Below are 19,720 nucleotides of genomic sequence, written 5' to 3' on the forward strand. Positions count from 1 at the left end.
CTTTGGGCCGCCATCTTCGCCCACTTTCGGCTATTTGTCGTCCGGCCGCCATGGTGAACCTGTTACCGGTAAGCTCGCACTGGTTGAAAGTTTATTTGATGAAAACTTGGTAATATGAATTTTAGCTTATTAGGGATGGTTTCCGTTCATTGAATTATTCAGATGTCAGGGAGTGTAGGTAGAGAGTTTAATTTGTTTTAAAAATGTTGTATGCCCATTTATATGATTTGAATACTGTGCTGGAGAGTATATACTGAAATTTGAGTAACTGCAATTTCGTGAAATGGTAGTGTAGTAACGTTATTCGTAATGATGGTCTGGATACAGTTTTGTATGATAATGTGTCGTTTCCAGGTTGTAAGGATCAGTACAGAACATTTTCATGTGTTACCATCATGGCTTCTGTGTTCTTCATCAGCAAAGTGACAGGATGAACCTAACCTAGCCAGCACTGAGGCAGATGTACACAACATAACCATAAAGATATTCAGAAATGGTAAGTTTATTGTGGATTTAACTTGATTATTGTTTCACCACCATAGTAATGGCGAGGCATAGGGTGTAGACTTCTTTTTGCCATCTATATTTGATATTTTGGTTCATTGAACGTTTTTCAGATTATGTAAATTTAGGATCTACGTTTTGTCATCGGTTTTGGTGATGGTGTATCAGTTTTTCGACATGCTCACGTATCCTGATAACACCATTAATGCCTTAATATTGTTCATTGTGTTCCATATCATACTGGAAAACCTCTTAGACATTATTGCAAGCATGGCAGATCGTGGTCTTGAGAGGTAATAGCAGTTCAGAGCCATTGTTGTTACCAGAGGTTTTACTGTGCAGGGAACAGGGTTTAGTGAGGACGACAAGTCTTGGTAAACGATGAAATGTTTGAATTTTGTTGAAAATTTGGTAATCACTTTATTGTCAAAATGAAAAACATTGAGGTAGGAAAGTTTTTAATTTGCATTCTCATCTTCTAGCCTTCACAGGGCTTTGAAGATCAGGGAAAATGATAATGTCTTCTCGTATGAGGTATGGTAACCCTCCTAGCACTGTTGTCCATTTGGATGAATTCCTTTAAAGTTTTTGTTTGCGGTAACTTGACCAGACAATGATAAATGCTATGAATCATTCTCAATTTTTGTATTTTAATGTAACTCCTGAATTAGATTACTTTGGTTTCGTGTGGTACATGGGTAGTATGATATACCTGAACCCATGATTACAATGAAGATTTTCCTCCATGATCACGAGGATTGATATCTTTGAACAATTTGGTACCGCATTCTCCACTTGGATCAGATGGTTTCCAATGTACCCATTTCCTAACATTTTAGCGTATATCTCGTGTGGACTTTGTTTATTGCTGCGTAATATGGCTTGTAAAAAGATATATTGGTGGAATATTTACATAAGACATTGCTCTTGTGCAAGATAATGTATCTAAACAGGTAATTGTGAAGTATAACTCCGCATTGCTCAGGTTTCGAATATTGACCGAGATTTTGTGCTAAAGCTGTGTTTACAGACTAGCAATTACAGACGATAACAACAATTGAGGAATATTATTAGGTAAGGAAATAAGGGTTACGCATTTCTTGTGTCAAAGTAGGTAATACTCTTGTAACATATCAAATGAACACTTGGAAACATAAATGCACTTAATGGCCGAAATGAGAGATACACCATTATTTTTATTCGTTTACTACTGCATTTTTTTTTTTTTTGTCTTCATAAGCTTTGTTAACTTGGCCTTTTCACGAGTACGATCTGTATATTTTGACAAGTATTGAGAATGAATCTCGAATGCTGGTGAAGTAGATGGTATTTATAAGTCATGTTGATTCTTTACAATTGTAATATTACACGCTACTGTATTATTCAAATAATATTGCCTTGATATCATTTAGTGCAGAGAATAGGTCCTCTGGCATATCTGGAATTAGGAGAGTTTATAAGACACTAAAAACATGGAGCCATTTCCCAAAACTGCTTTAATTCGAGTCTTAAATGGGCTCGCCGAATGTAAAATTTGGTATGAATGAAGTGGTTAACGAGATGCTGGTGAAGCTGTTTAACATGTTCAGGTGTGTAAGGAAGGTTGGAGAAGGGTTATGTGCCCGATGATCCAACTTTCCAAAAGTGGTAGAATGGTTAAGAAATTAAGAAATACGAAAATATTATGTAAGAGTGTATAGTACGTTGCATACACAAGGGTTATTTTAACTAAAGGCAGAGCTACCCTCATGGATTACCCAGTAAGGTAGTGTAACATAATTGTAACCATTATGTTTTAAGGCTTCATTTAGACCTTCGCTCTTGTTGGTAGAGAGGTATCTATATTAACTGATCTACGTGCGTAAACTTGCTCGTGATTTTCATAGTAAATGCCCTATATGAGTAGTTAACGTGGCTTAAACTGCGTAAACCATCAGTAAAGGTATGGAAAACGTGATATGTATATATTTTCATTTGACCTGTTTCACTGTACACTTGTGTATCATATATTGATTATGTACACAGATGAAAGGTGAAATATTCATTAACGTCAGGGATAACATGCTGTTCCAAATTTGTAATAGAGGGCGATTTGAGATTTCATTTAACATGTTTCAACCGTACGAGTATGGAGTTTAGTTGTATATGCAATCGGCTTAAATACGTTCTGATCTTTAATATGCAGGTGCGTTAGTGGGCGTGGACTCAAGGCCCTGATAATGACTGGCTCAGCAGGTGTACATTCTAAGTATAATCCAAGTAATACACGTCCAGAAAACGGCATTGCTCATCTTTGGCAAAGAATTCATCATTTTGCAGTCTAAACAGGATGTTATAAGATGCATGGTGCAATATATGCCTGATTTCGGTTAGTTAGCCTGTTCCATTATATATATTTTACCTTAAGGAAATTATAAAACTAAAGAGGCCTGCGTCTGGATTGCAGCCTTTTTTTTTTTTTAGGCGTTTCGAAAAGTGAAACAAATTGACTCATGATTACATGGTTTACTCTTGGGTCAGAAAGGTAAACTAAAACATACTAAGTATCGCTCTGCATCAACATTTTTGTTGCTGAGTTGCAATTCCTACTTAGATACTGTATGTCAGCAGTTCAGATTTAGGGGTGAGGCGAAAAGAAACGCCTTTTTAGGCAAAATAAGTAAGAATGATGGTTTGGCCTCGTACTAACCCTGCCGATACCCCAGCGGACACTGCTAGGAGGTTGGTGGTATAAAAATGGGCAAATACCTTGTAAATTATGTGGGGGAAGTCTTGACTGTATAGTACATCGAAAACTTTTGAAAGCTGTTATTACACTGGGAGAGTAAATAATGGGAAGAGTTGGAAATGTGGAAGTGGCTAGATTTAAGAAAGGGGAATGGAAAAAGTTTCTGTGCTAGAAGTTTGCATGACTGTTGTGAAGCCATATGTTGTATGAATAGGTAAGAGATCATATGAAGGATGATTTTAGTATTGTTGCAATGGGATGGTAAAGGATTAGAAATGATTGACGAAATTGAAATTTCTTATCGTGTATGGTACAGTTGAAAGTACTATATTAAAAAAAAAAAAACTAGGACGAATATTTGCAAGGGCTGAACATGTAATTTAGATATGACAGGAATTATATCGGGTGCTTTAAGTTTTCTGAATGGAGTAACTTTGGTGAACTGTTTATTGCATAATATATCAATGGCAGTATAATTTATTACAATATTTTCACATTCAGCAGATAAGAAGTTTTTCAAGGTTTTGGTGAATAGGTATGTGTAATATGAAAACAGGTCAGAATTGCTCCGTTTCACAGTTCTTTGATATATTCTTAAGAGTCCACGGGGAAAATGAAACACGATAAGTTCCCAAGTGCACTTTCGTGTAATAATCACATCATCTGGGGAAACACAAGATATACAACGAAGAGACGAAGCTAGGACGCCAATTGGTAAACCGCATGTTTACCAAATGGCGTCCTAGCTTCGTCTCTTCGATGTATATCAATTGACTTATATTTCTCTCTTGTGTCTCCCCTGATGATGTGATTATTACACGAAAGTGCACTTGGGAACTTATCGTGTTTCATTTTCCCCGTGGACTCATAGCAATATCTTGATCATGCGTAAAAGTGTAATCCTTTCCAATATATATATATATATATATATATATATATATATATCCCTGGGGATAGGGGATTAAGAATACTTGCCACGTATTCCCTGCGTGTCGTAGAAGGCGACTAAAAGGGGAGGGAGCGGGGGGCTGGAAATCCTCCCCTCTCATTTTTTTTTTTTTTAATTTTCCAAAAGAAGGAACAGAGGGGGCCAGGTGAGGATATTCCAAAAAAGGCCCAGTCCTCTGTTCTTAACGCTACCTCGCTAACGCGGGAAATGGCAAATAGTTTAAAAGAAAAGAAGAATATATATATATATATATATATACAAACCTCCAACGGCCAGGATCGAACCTGGGACCCCTTGTGCAAGAGGCAGGCATGCTAACCGCCAGGCTAAGGGATTGTATAATAGGAAACAACTATTCGAAATACTAAGTACTCGAATACCCTTCGTCTCACAATGGTGAGCAACGGGGTCTATCGGTTGTTTCCGAACAGAACACATAGCCAGCTGATAGCGTTTTACCGAACCTGACTGTACTACGCGGAGTTATATGAATACGAATAAAGTGTATATGAACGCGCACCTTCATAGAACATACAAACCTCCAACAGCCAGGATCGAACCTGGGACCCCTTGTGCAAGAGGCAGGCATGCTAACCGCTAGGCTAAGAGACTGTATAATAGGAAACAACTATTCGAAATACTAAGTACTCGAATACCCTTCGTCTCACAATGGTGAGCAATGGGGTCTATCGGTTGTTTCCGAACAGAACACAGCCAGCTGATAGCGTTTTACCGAACCTGACTGTATTCATATAACTCCGCGTTGTATATATATATATATATATATATATATATATATATATAGGGAGCGGGGGGGCTGGAAATCCTCCTCTCTTTTTTTTATTTTCCAAAAGAAGGAACAGAGATAGGGGGCCAAGTGAGGATATTCCCTCAAAGGCCCAGTCCTCTGTTCTTAACGCTACCTCGCTAATGTGGGAAATGGCGAATAGTTTGAAGGATATATATATATATATATATATATATATATATATATTACGAACTCAGGAGTTATTCTAGCAAGGTCGCCAGTAACATATAAATATGTTACAAATACTATACTGATCCTCGTCTTGCAAGGACGTTAGATTTGTTATGTTTCACAACACAATGTAACACTATCTTAATTAAAGTCATGGGATTGAAACAAACACCAACATCAGAATTACTTTCTTTTACGTTAACACTTAACATGAGTTTAACATTGAACATGAATTTAACATTGAACATGAGTTAACATTCCAGATAAGATTTCAAGCCAGATCTCTTTCCTTTATGACTATTTATCTTCAAGAACATGATTCAAGATACAAAGTTGTTAGGCACTTCTATGACAAGTTACAATACACTCGAAATTTATGAATGGTAGAGTCTATAGCGCGCGCTTCACTTGGGTAACGGGCACTTCACTCGAGTGACGGGCACTTCACTCGGGTAGCGGGCACTTCACTCGGGTAACGGGCACTTCACTCGGGTAACGGGCACTTCACTCGGGTAACGGGCACTTCACTTGGGTAACGGGCACTTCACTCGGGTAACGGGCAGAGGGAAAACCACTTACCTCGCTGGGCTGGAGAAGGAATCGAGGCTCAGCGGGTGTCAGAGGTTTTTATTACAAACGGGAACGACTTGCGTCCGCCCTGTTACCCTATGATGCCACCCTTGATTGGCTATGGGTCTAAGGCCCAGTTGTGATTGGAGGAGGGTGGCTCTCATGTGCCACTCCTACTTTGCTGGAGGGCCACAGGTCCGGCGGTGATTGGAGAAGGGATTATCCGTGAAACAGCTGACTGGCTGAAGGATCCCAAGTTCGTGAAACATTGTGCTTAAGGCTCCACCTCCTCTTGTCGTGACAGCGACGCTGTACAGGGGCCGTAGGCTGACCCCAACTTGACCTGATGCCTCGGATGAAAGGTCCCAGTGTCGAGGTGGACTGGATTGATGGCCCGGCGTGGCCATCTGGTTCTCCTGAGCCGTGGGAACGCAGCAGGCCCAAAGGGGGTCCTGTTTCTCCCCTCAGTCGTCCTCTCCTAAAATAACACTTTTACACCATAACCACAAAGACACACTCACATACATATGTAGACGAACATGTGGACACACAAACATGTTCGTAACAATATATATATATATTTTATTTATTTTGCTTTGTCGCTGTCTCCCGCGTTAGCGAGGTAGCGCAAGGAAACAGACGAAAGAATGGCCCTACCCTCCCACATACACATGTATATACATACACATCCACACACGCAAATATACACACCTATACATCTCAACGTATACATATATATACACAGACATATCCATATATACACATGCACATAATTCATAGTCTGCCTTTATTCATTCCCATCGCCACCCCGCAACACATGAAAATAATCACCCCCTCCCCCCAAAAGTGCGCGAGGTAGCGCTAGGAAAAAAACAAAGGCCACATTCGTTCACATTCAGTCTCTAACTGTCATGTAATAATGCACCGAAACCACAGCTCCCTTTCCACATCCAGGCCCCACAGAACTTTCCATGGTTTACCCCAGACGCTTCACATGCCCTGGTTCAATCCATTGGCAGCACGTCGACCCCAGTATACCACATCGTTCCAATTCACTCTATTCCTTGCACGCCTCTCACCCTCCTGCATGTTCAGGCCCCGATCTCTCAAAATCTTTTTCACGCCATATTTCCACCTCCAATTTGGTCTCCCACTTCTCCTCATTCCCACCACCTCTGGCTCATATATCCTCTTTGTCAATCTTTCCTCACTCATTCTCTCCATGTGACCAAACCATTTCAACACACCCTTATATATATATATATATATATATATATATATATATATATATATATATATATATATATATTGGACGAACAATAATATTTGTACTTCTCAGAGGGACGTTTTTTTCTACTAGTACACTGTCATATTTTCAGTGTGTCTACACATAAACGTGTGTGTGTGTGTGTACTTGGGGAGGATAACCTTTTCTTATAAAATAAAACCAATCTTATTTTCTCGTATATCCTTTGCCAGTTTAGTTCACTGAACATTTTCAGTCATAAAACCAATAATGGTTTGAGGTTTAAAACTCGTTTCACAATTAATTATCAGAATCTACTGCTTTACCCAACTTAAACAGTGCCGTATTTTATGATGCTTTCACTATATTTGAAATGCCAGAAGTTGCCTCCCGTTACCCCACCATTACTTCCAGTCACGCTGGATATGTTTGGGCAGCCTGCCGTCATGTATGTGGGGCAAAGAGAACAGTTCTCAAATGCCAGACGGAGGTAATGCCCTACTACTTCAACGATGATCATAACAATGCATGATCATGACCACACATCGATGGCACACTTGGGCCATACCATGTCAGCTCTTTAATTCAGAGACGCTCCTCCAAGGTACAATGTTGTATCTGTTTCGTACGGTCGTACAGAGCTGGGGCGGGGCGTGCTGTTCCAGGTAGCCGATCGGCAACTGACACACTCGACGGAACGCAAAGTCCCTCAGCGAAATGGCTCCAGAGATAATGGTCGCTGCCTCGTCCCAGCTGATTGCGTTTATGTGGGTAAATTTCCGGAGGAAGGAGTTCCTTGTGGTTTGGTGACAGGCCCTCAGCAACGGCGTGACGGCCGAGAGAAACCCCCTCGTGTCCTCCACGTCATGTACCAGTAACACGGGCACGTCACTGGAACATCTGCGACCCACCGCCACATGTTTTCGGTCCTGTATGTTAAATCCGGCAGCAAGACACACTCCGCAACCGTTGCTGCGCTCCTCGGTGTCGTACTCGATGATGTAGTGCACGTGGAGACTCCGACACATGAGCCCTACCTCCTGATTCTGGGGCAGGAGAGACTGCACAAGCGTCACCATCTTCGTCACTTGTTTCCTCAAGTTCATGATGTGCTTCATGTGTGGCATGTTATACGGATGATGCCGGCAGGATGCCCACGCCCGAGGGACCAGGCTGTCTTGGCGGTGGTCGCACGAGGCGTCGCACGTGTCCAGTCCCATCAGGTGGTCGGCCGACATGCCATGGTTCCGCAGCACGTGCAGCATCGTGTGGAAGTCGCTCGTCAACACGGACCAGCCTTCTCGACCGACGTTCAAGGCGGCGTACAGATGAATTCTCTCGCCCTTCACTAATATCTCCCGGTCTAAGGCGAACACAGACCAAACATCATCTTGGCTGATCTGGATCCGGCTGTCAGCTTGTCTGTTTGGGTCTTGCGCTGTCTCGTGCACCGCCACACCGCCCTCTTCATAGCTCACTCTGCCCCAGGTGAGGAACGTCACCATGACCAGCTTCTCTAAGGCTGACAGTCGCCATGACGTGATCCTTTCAAGCATCTGCTCCACCTGGGGATGGTCGACATCGCCCGCTGTTACTGCGATAACCACACTGTTCGTCACATACGAAAAAAACTGGGTCTTGTAGGTGAAATTGTGGGTAAAGTTTCTGTAAGACATTATGTGTGTAGGGAGGGCGAGTAACTGCCAGCTCACTTGTTACTTGTGACGCACTCCCAAACATTATAGATACCAGCTCTCGCCATCCTCAAGATTTCATGCATTTCATGTATCTCCCTTTACTCTTTATCTGTTAACAATTATAGCTTATTTAATAAGCCATGTAGGTGAATTATATTTAATTCATATTTGTAGCCCAGGTGTACACTGGGTAAACGAAATAAATCATAGGATTATTTGAGCACTGCTTACGCAGACAAATGTTTGCTGTAATTTTCGGTTTCTTTCAGTTGATAAAGATTCGCTTATTTCTCACTAAAAGCAAGATGTTAAGTTTAGGTGTAGCATTGAGTGGTGTCCTTCAATATGTTGATGTAAATGTTTGACTATATTCGAAGATGACGTGACGGTAAAGTGAGTTTTGCAAATACATCGAACGCTGAACGAAATTATAGACTCCACTTCATGTTATATAGCATTCAACGTCACCAACAGATTTAAACTTTTCCCTTACGGTTGGGTAAGTGTAGTTGAAGTACCTGTCGATTGGATGGCAACCCAGTTACTAACAGTTTCCTTAGTATAACGAAATTACGACACGGGTTATAAAGTTTATCCAAATGTTTACCACAACTTGTGGTACATTTGCTTCTCTGTACGACAGGCACAAGTGAATATGATATAATGGAGTTATCACTTCCTTCCACGCTGGTGTAACTGATACTTGGAAGAGGAAGGACAATCAAATTTTTGGTCCCAGACAGTTCTTGTAGGCTCACTATCCAGGGGGATGAAAATATAATCAAGAAAATACTTCCTTTTTTTTCAAATTATATATCTAAAATTTCTTCTTTGTGTCCACTCCTCGGAATGATAAGGCAAATCACGTGACACAGTGGTCAAATAAGAACGAGAATTGTAAGAGATTATATTGATCGCTCTCAGAATTGTAACGGATTATATTGATCGATCTCTCAGAATTGTAACGGATTATATTGATCGATCTCTCAGAATTGTAACGGATTATATTGATCGATCTCTCAGAATTGTAACGGAAGATATTGATCGCTCACTCAGAATTATCAGAATATATATATATATATATATATATATATATATATATATACATATCTTTTTTCTTTTTCTTTCATACTATTCACCATTTCCCGCAATAGCGAGGTAGCGTTAAGAACAGAGGACTGGGCCTTTGAGGGAATATCCTCACCTGGCCTCCTTCTCTGTTCCTTCTTTTGGAAAATTAAAAAAAAAACGAGAGGGGAGGATTTCCAGCCCCCCGCTCCCTTCACTTTTAGTCGCCTTCTACGACACGCAGGGAATACGTGGGAAGTATTCTTTCTCCCCTATCCCCAGGGATAATATATATATATATATATATATATATATATATATATATATATATATATATATATATATATATATATATATATATGGTTGTATGGTTGCGAGGCGTGGGCTATGGATAGAGTTGTGCGCAGGAGGATGGATGTGCTGGAAATGAGATGTTTGAGGACAATGTGTGGTGTGAGGTGGTTTGATCGAGTGAGTAACGCAAGGGTAAGAGAGATGTGTGGAAATAAAAAGAGCGTGGTTGAGAGAGCAGAAGAGGGTGTTTTGAAGTGGTTTGGGCACATGGAGAGAATGAGTGAGGAAAGATTGACCAAGAGGATATATGTGTCGGAGGTGGAGGGAACGAGGAGAAGAGGGAGACCAAATTGGAGGTGGAAAGATGGAGTGAAAAAGATTTTGTGTGATCGGGGCCTGAACATGCAGGAGGTTAAAAGGAGGGCAAGGAATAGAGTGAATTGGATCGATGTGGTATACCGGGGTTGACGTGCTGTCAGTGGATTGAATCAAGGCATGTGAAGCGTCTGGGGTAAACCATGGAAAGCTGTGTAGGTATGTATATTTGCGTGTGTGGACGTATGTATATACATGTGTATGGGGGGGGGGTTGGGCCATTTCTTTCGTCTGTTTCCTTGCGCTACCTCGCAAACGCGGGAGACAGCGACAAAGTATAATAAAATAATAAAGAATATATATATATATATATATATATATATATATATATATATATATATATATATATATATATATATATATATATATATATTTCTTTTATACATCTCCCAGTCATTTGCATTATTTCCCTACAAAAATCGTCCAAATGCCTCTATCTTCTCTTTCACCAATAATCTTACTTCTTCATCCCACCACTCACTACCCTTTCTAATCTGCCCACCTCCCACGCTTCTCATGCCACAAGCATCATTTGCGCAAGCCATCACTGCTTCCCTAAATACATTCCATTCCTCCCCCACTCCCGTTACGTCCTTTGTTCTCACCTTTTTCCATTCTGTACTCAGTCTTTCCTGATACTTCCTCACACAAGTCTCCTTCCCAAGCTCACTTACTCTCACCACTCTCTTCACCCAACATTCTCTCTTCTTTTCTGAAAACCTCTACAAATTTTTACCTTCGCCTCCACATGATAATGATCAGACATCCCTCTATTTGCACCTCTCAGCACATTAACATCCAAAAGTCTCTCTTTCGCGCGCCTATCAATTAACACGTAATCCAATAACGCTCTCTGGCCACCTCTCCTACTTACATACGTATACTTATGTATATCTCTCTTTTTAAACCAGGTATTCCCAATCACCAGTCCTTTTTCAGCACACAAATCTACAAGCTCTTCACCGTTTCCATTTACAGCACTGAACACCCCATGTACACCAATTATTACCTCAACTGCCACATTACTCACCTTTGCATTCAAATCACCCATCACTATAACCCGGTCCCGTGCATTAGAAGTACTAACACACTCACTCAGCTGCTCCCAAAACACTTGCCTCTCATGATCTTTCTTCTCATGGCCAGGTGCATATGCACCAATAATCACCCATCTCTCTCCATCCACTTTCAGTTTTACCCATATCAAAGAGGCAGGAGGTCAAGAGAAAGGTGCAAGAGGTAAAAAAGAGGGCAAATGATAGTTTAGGTGAGAGAGTATCATTAAATTTTAGGGAGAATAAAAAGATGTTTTGGAAGGAGGTAAATAAAGTGCGTAAAACAAGGGAACAAATGGGAACATCAGTGAAGGGAGCTAATGGGGAGGTGATAACAAGTAGTGGTGATGTGAGAAGATGGAGTGAGTATCTTGAAGGTTTGTTGAATGTGTCTGATGATAGAGTGGCAGATATAGGGTGTTTTGGTCGAGGTGGTGTGCAAGTGAGAGGGTTAGGGAAAATGATTTGGTAACAGAGAAGAGGTAGTAAGAGCTTTGCATAAGATGAAAGCCGGTAAGGCAGCGGGTTTGGATGGTATTGCAGTGGAATTTATTAGAAAATGGGGTGACTGTATTGTTGACTGGTTGGTAAGGTTATTAAATGTTTGTATGGCTCATGGTGAAGTGCCTGAGGATTGGCGGAATGCTTGCATAGTGCCATTGTACAAAGGCAAAGGGGATAAAAGTGAGTGTTCAAATTACAGAGGTATAAGTTTGTTGAGTATTCCTTGTAAATTATATGGGAGGGTATTGATTGAGAGGGTGAAGGCATGTACAGAGCATCAGATTAGGGAAGAGCAGTGTGGTTTCAGAAGTGGTAGAGGATGTGTGGATCAGGTGTTTGCTTTGAAGAATGTATGTGAGAAATACTTAGAAAAGCAGATGGATTTGTATGTAGCATTTGTGGATCTGGAGAAGGCATATGGTAGAGTTGATAAAGATGCTCTGTGGAAAGTAATAAGAATATATGGTGTGGGAGGCAAGTTGTTAGAAGCAGTGAAAAGTTTTTATCGGGGATGTAAGGCATGTGTACGAGTAGGAAGAGAGGAAAGTGATTGGTTCTCAGTGAATGTTGGTTTGTGGCAGGGGTGCGTGATGTCTCCATAGTTGATTGATTTGTTTATGGATGGGGTTGTTAGAGAGGTGAATGGAAGAGTTTTGGAAAGAGGGGCAAGTATGCAGTCTGTTGTGGATGAGAGAGCTTGGGAAGTGAGTCAGTTGTTGTTCGCTGATGATACAGTGCTAGTGGCTGATTCGGATGGGAAACTGCAGAAGCTGATGACGAGTGGTAAAGTGTGTGAAAGAAGAAAGCTGAGAGTAAATATGAGTAAGAGCAAGGTTAATTATTAGGTACAGTAGGGTTGAGGGACAAGTCAGTTGGGAGGTAAGTTTGAATGGAGAAAAACTGGAGGAAGTGAAGTGTTTTAAATATCTAGTAGTGGATTTGGCAGCGGATGGAAAAATGGAAGCGGAAGTGAGTCACAAGGTGGGGGAGGGGGCGAAAGTTCTGGGAGCGTTGAAAAATGTGTGGAAGGCAGAACATTATCTCGGAAAGCAAAAGTGGGTATGTTTGAAGGAATAGTGGCTCCAACAATGTTATATGGTTGTGAGGCGAGGGCTATGGATAGAGTTGTGCGGAGGAGGGTGGCTGTGCTGGAAATGAGTTGTTTGAGGACAATATGTGGTGTGAGGTGGTTTGATCGAGTAAGTAATGAAAGGGTAAGAGAGAGGTTTGGTTATAAAAAGAGTGTGGTTGAGAGAGCAGAAGAGGGTGTTTTGAAATGGTTTGTTCACATGGAGAGAATGAGTGAGGAAAGATTGACAAGGAGGATATATGTGTCAGAGGTGGAGGGAATGAGGAGAAGTGGGAGACCAAATTGGAGGTGGAAAAATGGAGTTAAAAAATATATGTATACGTTGAAATGTATAGATATGTATGTGTGCGTGTGTGGACGTGTATGTATATAATGTGTATATGGGTAAACATGAGAATCCAAGCTACTCTGACCACACAGTGAGGAATTACCTGTGCAATAGCCTCCAAGAAACGTGATACTGAGTGACGATGAGTCTGGTGATGAGTGACGATGAGTCTGGTGATGAGTGATGATGAGCCTGGTGATGAGTGACGATGAGTCTGGTGATGAGTGACGATGAGTCTGGTGATGAGTGACGATGAGTCTGGTGATGAGTGATGATGAGCCTGGTGATGAGTGACGATGAGTCTGGTGATGAGTGACGATGAGTCTGGTGATGAGTGACGATGAGTCTGGTGATGAGTGACGATGAGTCTGGTGATGAGTGACGATGAGTCTGGTGATGAGTGATGATGAGCCTGGTGATGAGTGACGATGAGTCTGGTGATGAGTGATGATGAGCCTGGTGATGAGTGACGATGAGTCTGGTGATGAGTGACGATGAGTCTGGTGATGAGTGACGATGAGTCTGGTGATGAGTGACGATGAGTCTGGTGATGAGTGATGATGAGCCTGGTGATGAGTGACGATGAGTCTGGTGATGAGTGACGATGAGTCTGGTGATGAGTGACGATGAGTCTGGTGATGAGTGACGATGAGTCTGGTGATGAGTGACGATGAGTCTGGTGATGAGTGACGATGAGTCTGGTGATGAGTGACGATGAGTCTGGTGATGAGTGACGATGAGTCTGGTGATGAGTGACGATGAGTCTGGTGATGAGTGATGATGAGCCTGGTGATGAGTGACGATGAGTCTGGTGATGAGTGACGATGAGTCTGGTGATGAGTGATGATGAGCCTGGTGATGAGTGACGATGAGTCTGGTGATGAGTGATGATGAGCCTGGTGATGAGTGACGATGAGTCTGGTGATGAGTGACGATGAGTCTGGTGATGAGTGATGATGAGCCTGGTGATGAGTGACGATGAGTCTGGTGATGAGTGACGATGAGTCTGGTGATGAGTGACGATGAGTCTGGTGATGAGTGACGATGAGTCTGGTGATGAGTGACGATGAGTCTGGTGATGAGTGACGATGAGTCTGGTGATGAGTGACGATGAGTCTGGTGATGAGTGACGATGAGTCTGGTGATGAGTGATGATGAGCCTGGTGATGAGTGACGATGAGTCTGGTGATGAGTGATGATGAGCCTGGTGATGAGTGACGATGAGTCTGGTGATGAGTGACGATGAGTCTGGTGATGAGTGACGATGAGTCTGGTGATGAGTGATGATGAGCCTGGTGATGAGTGACGATGAGTCTGGTGATGAGTGATGATGAGCCTGGTGATGAGTGACGATGAGTCTGGTGATGAGTGACGATGAGTCTGGTGATGAGTGACGATGAGTCTGGTGATGAGTGACGATGAGTCTGGTGATGAGTGATGATGAGCCTGGTGATGAGTGACGATGAGTCTGGTGATGAGTGATGATGAGCCTGGTGATGAGTGACGATGAGTCTGGTGATGAGTGACGATGAGTCTGGTGATGAGTGATGATGAGCCTGGTGATGAGTGACGATGAGTCTGGTGATGAGTGACGATGAGTCTGGTGATGAGTGACGATGAGTCTGGTGATGAGTGACGATGAGGTCTGGTGAAGAGACAGAATGATGATTGTGAAGGAATGTTTAATATGCTGGATAATGGGACGGCAAATGTGGGAAACTGGTTTCGGCCTTGAGTAATTTGAAGTGAGGCAAAGCTGATATAATGACAGTAGAATGTCTTTACAAAAGTGGAAATTATGCTGTTGATTGGGTAGTTAGGATCTTGACTATGTTCAGCTTAGGCCTAGCAAGGTGCCTGAGGATTCACACAGTATATGTATAGTGCCACTGTAGTATTATTAAAGGTAAGGTTTCACACTACTGAGGTATAGATTTGTTGAGTGAACTTGGTATGTCTTAACCCCAATAAGCCCTTAAGTGAAAGGAACGTACGTGTGCATGTAAGCTACACTACCTTAACTAATCAATAACCATTATGATATAAAGTTGATATTATATGTATATACATATAACCAAAAACTATTTGTTATTTGCTGTAATTGGTAATTCCAAGTGAAAACTATAGTTATTTATTCATGATTTATTCTTATAAGTAAAGAGTGCAAACTTTGTATGCAATAACTTATAAATTAGATTATATATTCAAAAATAAAAACTTAATGCGTATGTATAAATGTTAACATAGAAATCATAACTATTTAAAAAACTATCTTTAACAAAATAACAATAAATATTACAAATAAAAGTTTCTTTTGTACTTCATCTCGTATGGGAAACTTCTAAAATGATAAACCTATTTTATTTTCCACGAGTAACCCACATCAATTTTCACATTGAATGACGCTGAGGTGTTTCGTTGGTTCGAGAAGATTAAGAGACACAACGACAACATACATATAAAGTTACTAACAAACAAGTAGACAAAGAAACTATGAATATATCGGAACTGGCCGGAGTGCAGTGACACTCTGGTGACACTCGAGGACACTTGTCTTACATGAGCGACTGGGTCAGTAGAATGATAATTAATGTTAGTAAACTTGAAACATTTTGTCTCACTTAAAGTTATAATGTTTCAAGTACACTTCACTTGTCCGTTACTGCACTAGAAAGTTACCGTGACGACGTTCACCACCTCAATATTGCTAATATCTATCGTAAATAACAGGGACATTAACTTAGGACGTTAACATCAACACTGTCACCAACCAAAAGTATTTTGAACACTTTCGGGTGTTAATGATCATCCTAAATCCACAAACTCATGATGTACATAGACTATATGACTGATAGATGTATAGAGAGATTCGAGGAATAGTGCGTATGGTGGTTTCGTGGTATGAGCAACTTGGCTCATAAAGCCGTCAAGTTAAATCGAATTATGTTATGCTAAGAAGAATAAGCCAAAGACCACATACACATTCACGTCTTATGTGGTCTCTCCCAAAAATGTTACATTGTCCATACAGTATTTGATAATCATTACATGTTCTCATTTTCTTAAATATAACTAACCATTCTTAAAACCAATTTCCAACTGTGTATGTAATAATATCTTTTGAAATTGTGGCTATAATTTTAATCAAATTTTCTAAAAAAAACAACAACTATGTCTTAATTTACATAAACAAATTAGTAGGAATAATTTGATGAAAAACCTAAATAATAATAATTCTATAGAGGAGAGAGGGGCAGCCCATACCAATCATTTACATTTACTTTCATTTGTGATGGGGGACTCGCTTTTAAAATACTTTTTCTTTTTCTCCACTTGTAACTAGAAATTCACTCACTAAAATCCCGTGAGGTGTCTCAATCATTCTGTAAAAGACCAAACGGTACATAAAAATTACAACGAACTCATTCATAACCAAATAAACAAAAAACAAAGAAGTATTGACCAGGTGATGGAGGCGTACCACTAACGTCTCTTTACGTGACGCTTTATTTTCTCTCAGTAAAGACCGCTGTAACACACTAGCCAACACTTGGTATGTTTGAAGGTGCCAATAAAGTCATGGTGATGGTGAATGCTAGTAAAATTTTCTTATAAGGATACAGTCATGGACAAAAGTCTATATCAAAGCCGGGCCTTAATTGAAATATACTGAGAATTATGAAACGTAAAAAGAAAAGACAAGGGAAAGTATATAAGAATTTCTGAGAAAGTGTAAGACCTGCTTTATAAAATGTGCCAGGTTATAGTTATTAGCAAAGACATTACGAGGAAGGAAGTTCCAAAGCTTCGACGTGTAGGGAAAGAAGCAGGTGTCAAAACGGCCCACCCTTGAGTTGCCGATGGCCATACAATAATCATGGGACGCAGCAGCTGGCCGAGTGTTGCATGCTGTAGCTAGTACTGTGGGCACGCAAGCAGCCAGGTCTTGGGAGCAACATAACCAAAAACCGATAGAAGGGAAGTGAAACCAACATTGCGATGCAGGTCAAGGGGGTCAAGTTTGAAAGTTAGCCAGGGACAGTGTATAAGGCAGAAAGCTCTCGATTCTATCAAGTAAGGATACAGAATTAGAACCACCCCAAATGTGAGAGCAACTGCTCACTAGAGAAGTTTCGACATCTAAACAGGACACCCAGTTTCTTAGAGGCATACTTGGCTATTCCCGTAATATGGGGTTGCCATTATGTAAATATTGTCTTTCCTACTGCAGTGACATTTTTTTTTATGCCCACACGGCACTTTTCCCTCACTGTATGGAATAATTACTGGTCACATGCGTGCAACGTGATAAGATTTTCTCCGCGACCACAATACTGGCGTCTGTCCGAAGAGGATTTGGAATACAGCGTCTAACACGTAATCTTGACGTAACTAACTGGAATACAGCGTCTAACACGTAATTTTGACGTAACTAACTGGAATACAGCGTCTAACACGTAATCTTGACGTAACTAACTGGAATACAGCGTCTAACACGTAATTTTGACGTAACTAACTGGAATACAGCGTCTAACACGTAATCTTGACGTAACTAACTGGAATACAGCGTCTAACACGTAATCTTGACGTAACTAACTGGAATACAGCGTCTAACACGTAATCTTGACGTAACTAACTGGAATTCCGTTGCTTGGTAATCACGAGTAGTTAGAACTTAGTTTTATGTCACCCACCGTTACTGTGTTCTACGTCACCCACCGTTACTATGTTCTACGTCGCCCACCGTTACTATGTTCTACGTCGCCCACCGTTACTATGTTCTACGTCGCCCACCGTTACTATGTTCTACGTCGCCCACCGTTACTATGTTCTACGTCGCCCACCGTTACTATGTTCTACGTCGCCCACCGTTACTATGTTCTACGTCGCCCACCGTTACTATGTTCTACGTCGCCCACCGTTACTATGTTCTACGTCGCCCACCGTTACTATGTTCTACGTCGCCCACCGTTACTATGTTCTACGTCGCCCACCGTTACTATGTTCTACGTCGCCCACCGTTACTATGTTCTACGTCGCCCACCGTTACTATGTTCTACGTCGCCCACCGTTACTATGTTCTACGTCGCCCACCGTTACTATGTTCTACGTCGCCCACCGCTACGAGAGTGGTGGATTGCGTTGATTGTGTTTGGGCGAGGCCAGAGACTCTAGCGAGGCATACTGACCCTAACAAAAGACCACTTTTGCGTGGGGTAAAACTTTCCTTTCTTAAAGGAATAAACAGAAAAAGTAAAGCAAATGAATGTGGCTGTAGAGTGTACCAGAGAAGGAGGAGGGCCAGATGCACCAAGCCGAGATGAGTTCCCTCGCTGTTACTTCTCGAAATTGGGCACAAGATCCTACATAACTAGTCATTGTACACGCAAATCTAGACGTTTTTCAGTTACGCCAGAGACACACCGATTAAACCCTTACAGCTTGTAAGTACAATGAGGCTAGACCAGTAGACAAGCACAGACATTTCACGAGGGGGCCAGGAATGCATTGCTAATTGGAGGAACATCAAAATCCTTTTCCACCAAGTTTCGTTCTATGTATATGATGGTAGTGTGATGATGAATATGGTATTGTTCTATGTATATGATGGTAGTGTGATGATGAATATGGTATTGTTCTATGTATATGATGGTAGTGTGATGATGAATATGGCATTTTTCTAGTCTAATATTTTCCCTAACGGCCGACTTCATTAAAAATTACTTATCTTTGTCGAGTAAACACTCAAAAATTTAACTTAAATACAATATTTGTGCTTTATTAAACTTAAGTTTGATTACATTATAACATATTTCAGCGTTATCTTAATAAGACAAAAGTACAAATATTTTATGCAAGTTTTATTCAGATTTATGTAAAATTGCATAAAATTTACTAAATTTCATTAAAATAATAAATAAAATAATATAAGATACAAGAATTTAGAGTAAAGATTGATAAAGAGATAAGTAATTCTTTATCATTTACGTTAGATTGGAAGATTTCGAGATAGGTAGACATTATTTGGTTCTCAAGTCTAACCACATCGTCTTGTGTATCAAATATTCCACTGGTGTCTAGATGGTTTTAGAAGACCGAACGAACAACACAAACATAACCTACGAACGAACTCATCGTCAAACATGCAAACAAACAAATTATAAGAATACACAATTTTTTCACGAGGTCTGGAGTACCACATAAATCTTTCACTCTTTATTTTCCTCCAGAAAAGATAATTCTCGCCTTCTTATCAGCAGTCTTTTAAGTGGGACGAAACCAGTTAGTTCATTGTTGTGTAAGAATGCCAGTAAACTGTTACTTAATTTGCGT

The 19,720-nt window shown here is 40.9% G+C and overlaps 1 long non-coding RNA gene across 1 annotated transcript in view; it reads left to right on the forward strand.

Moving 5' to 3' along the window:
- The window catches only part of LOC139767165 (uncharacterized), a 66,426-nt gene continuing 46,706 nt past the window's right edge, over window positions 1–19,720 (forward strand). Inside the window, exons 1-2 of the long non-coding RNA XR_011717008.1 lie at window positions 1–68; window positions 355–496. This is a non-coding gene — a long non-coding RNA (uncharacterized lncRNA). The remainder of the gene's footprint in view (window positions 69–354; window positions 497–19,720) is intronic.

This window comes from Panulirus ornatus, chromosome 59, assembly GCF_036320965.1.
Source record: "Panulirus ornatus isolate Po-2019 chromosome 59, ASM3632096v1, whole genome shotgun sequence".
NCBI classification, from domain to species: Eukaryota; Metazoa; Arthropoda; class Malacostraca; order Decapoda; family Palinuridae; genus Panulirus; species Panulirus ornatus.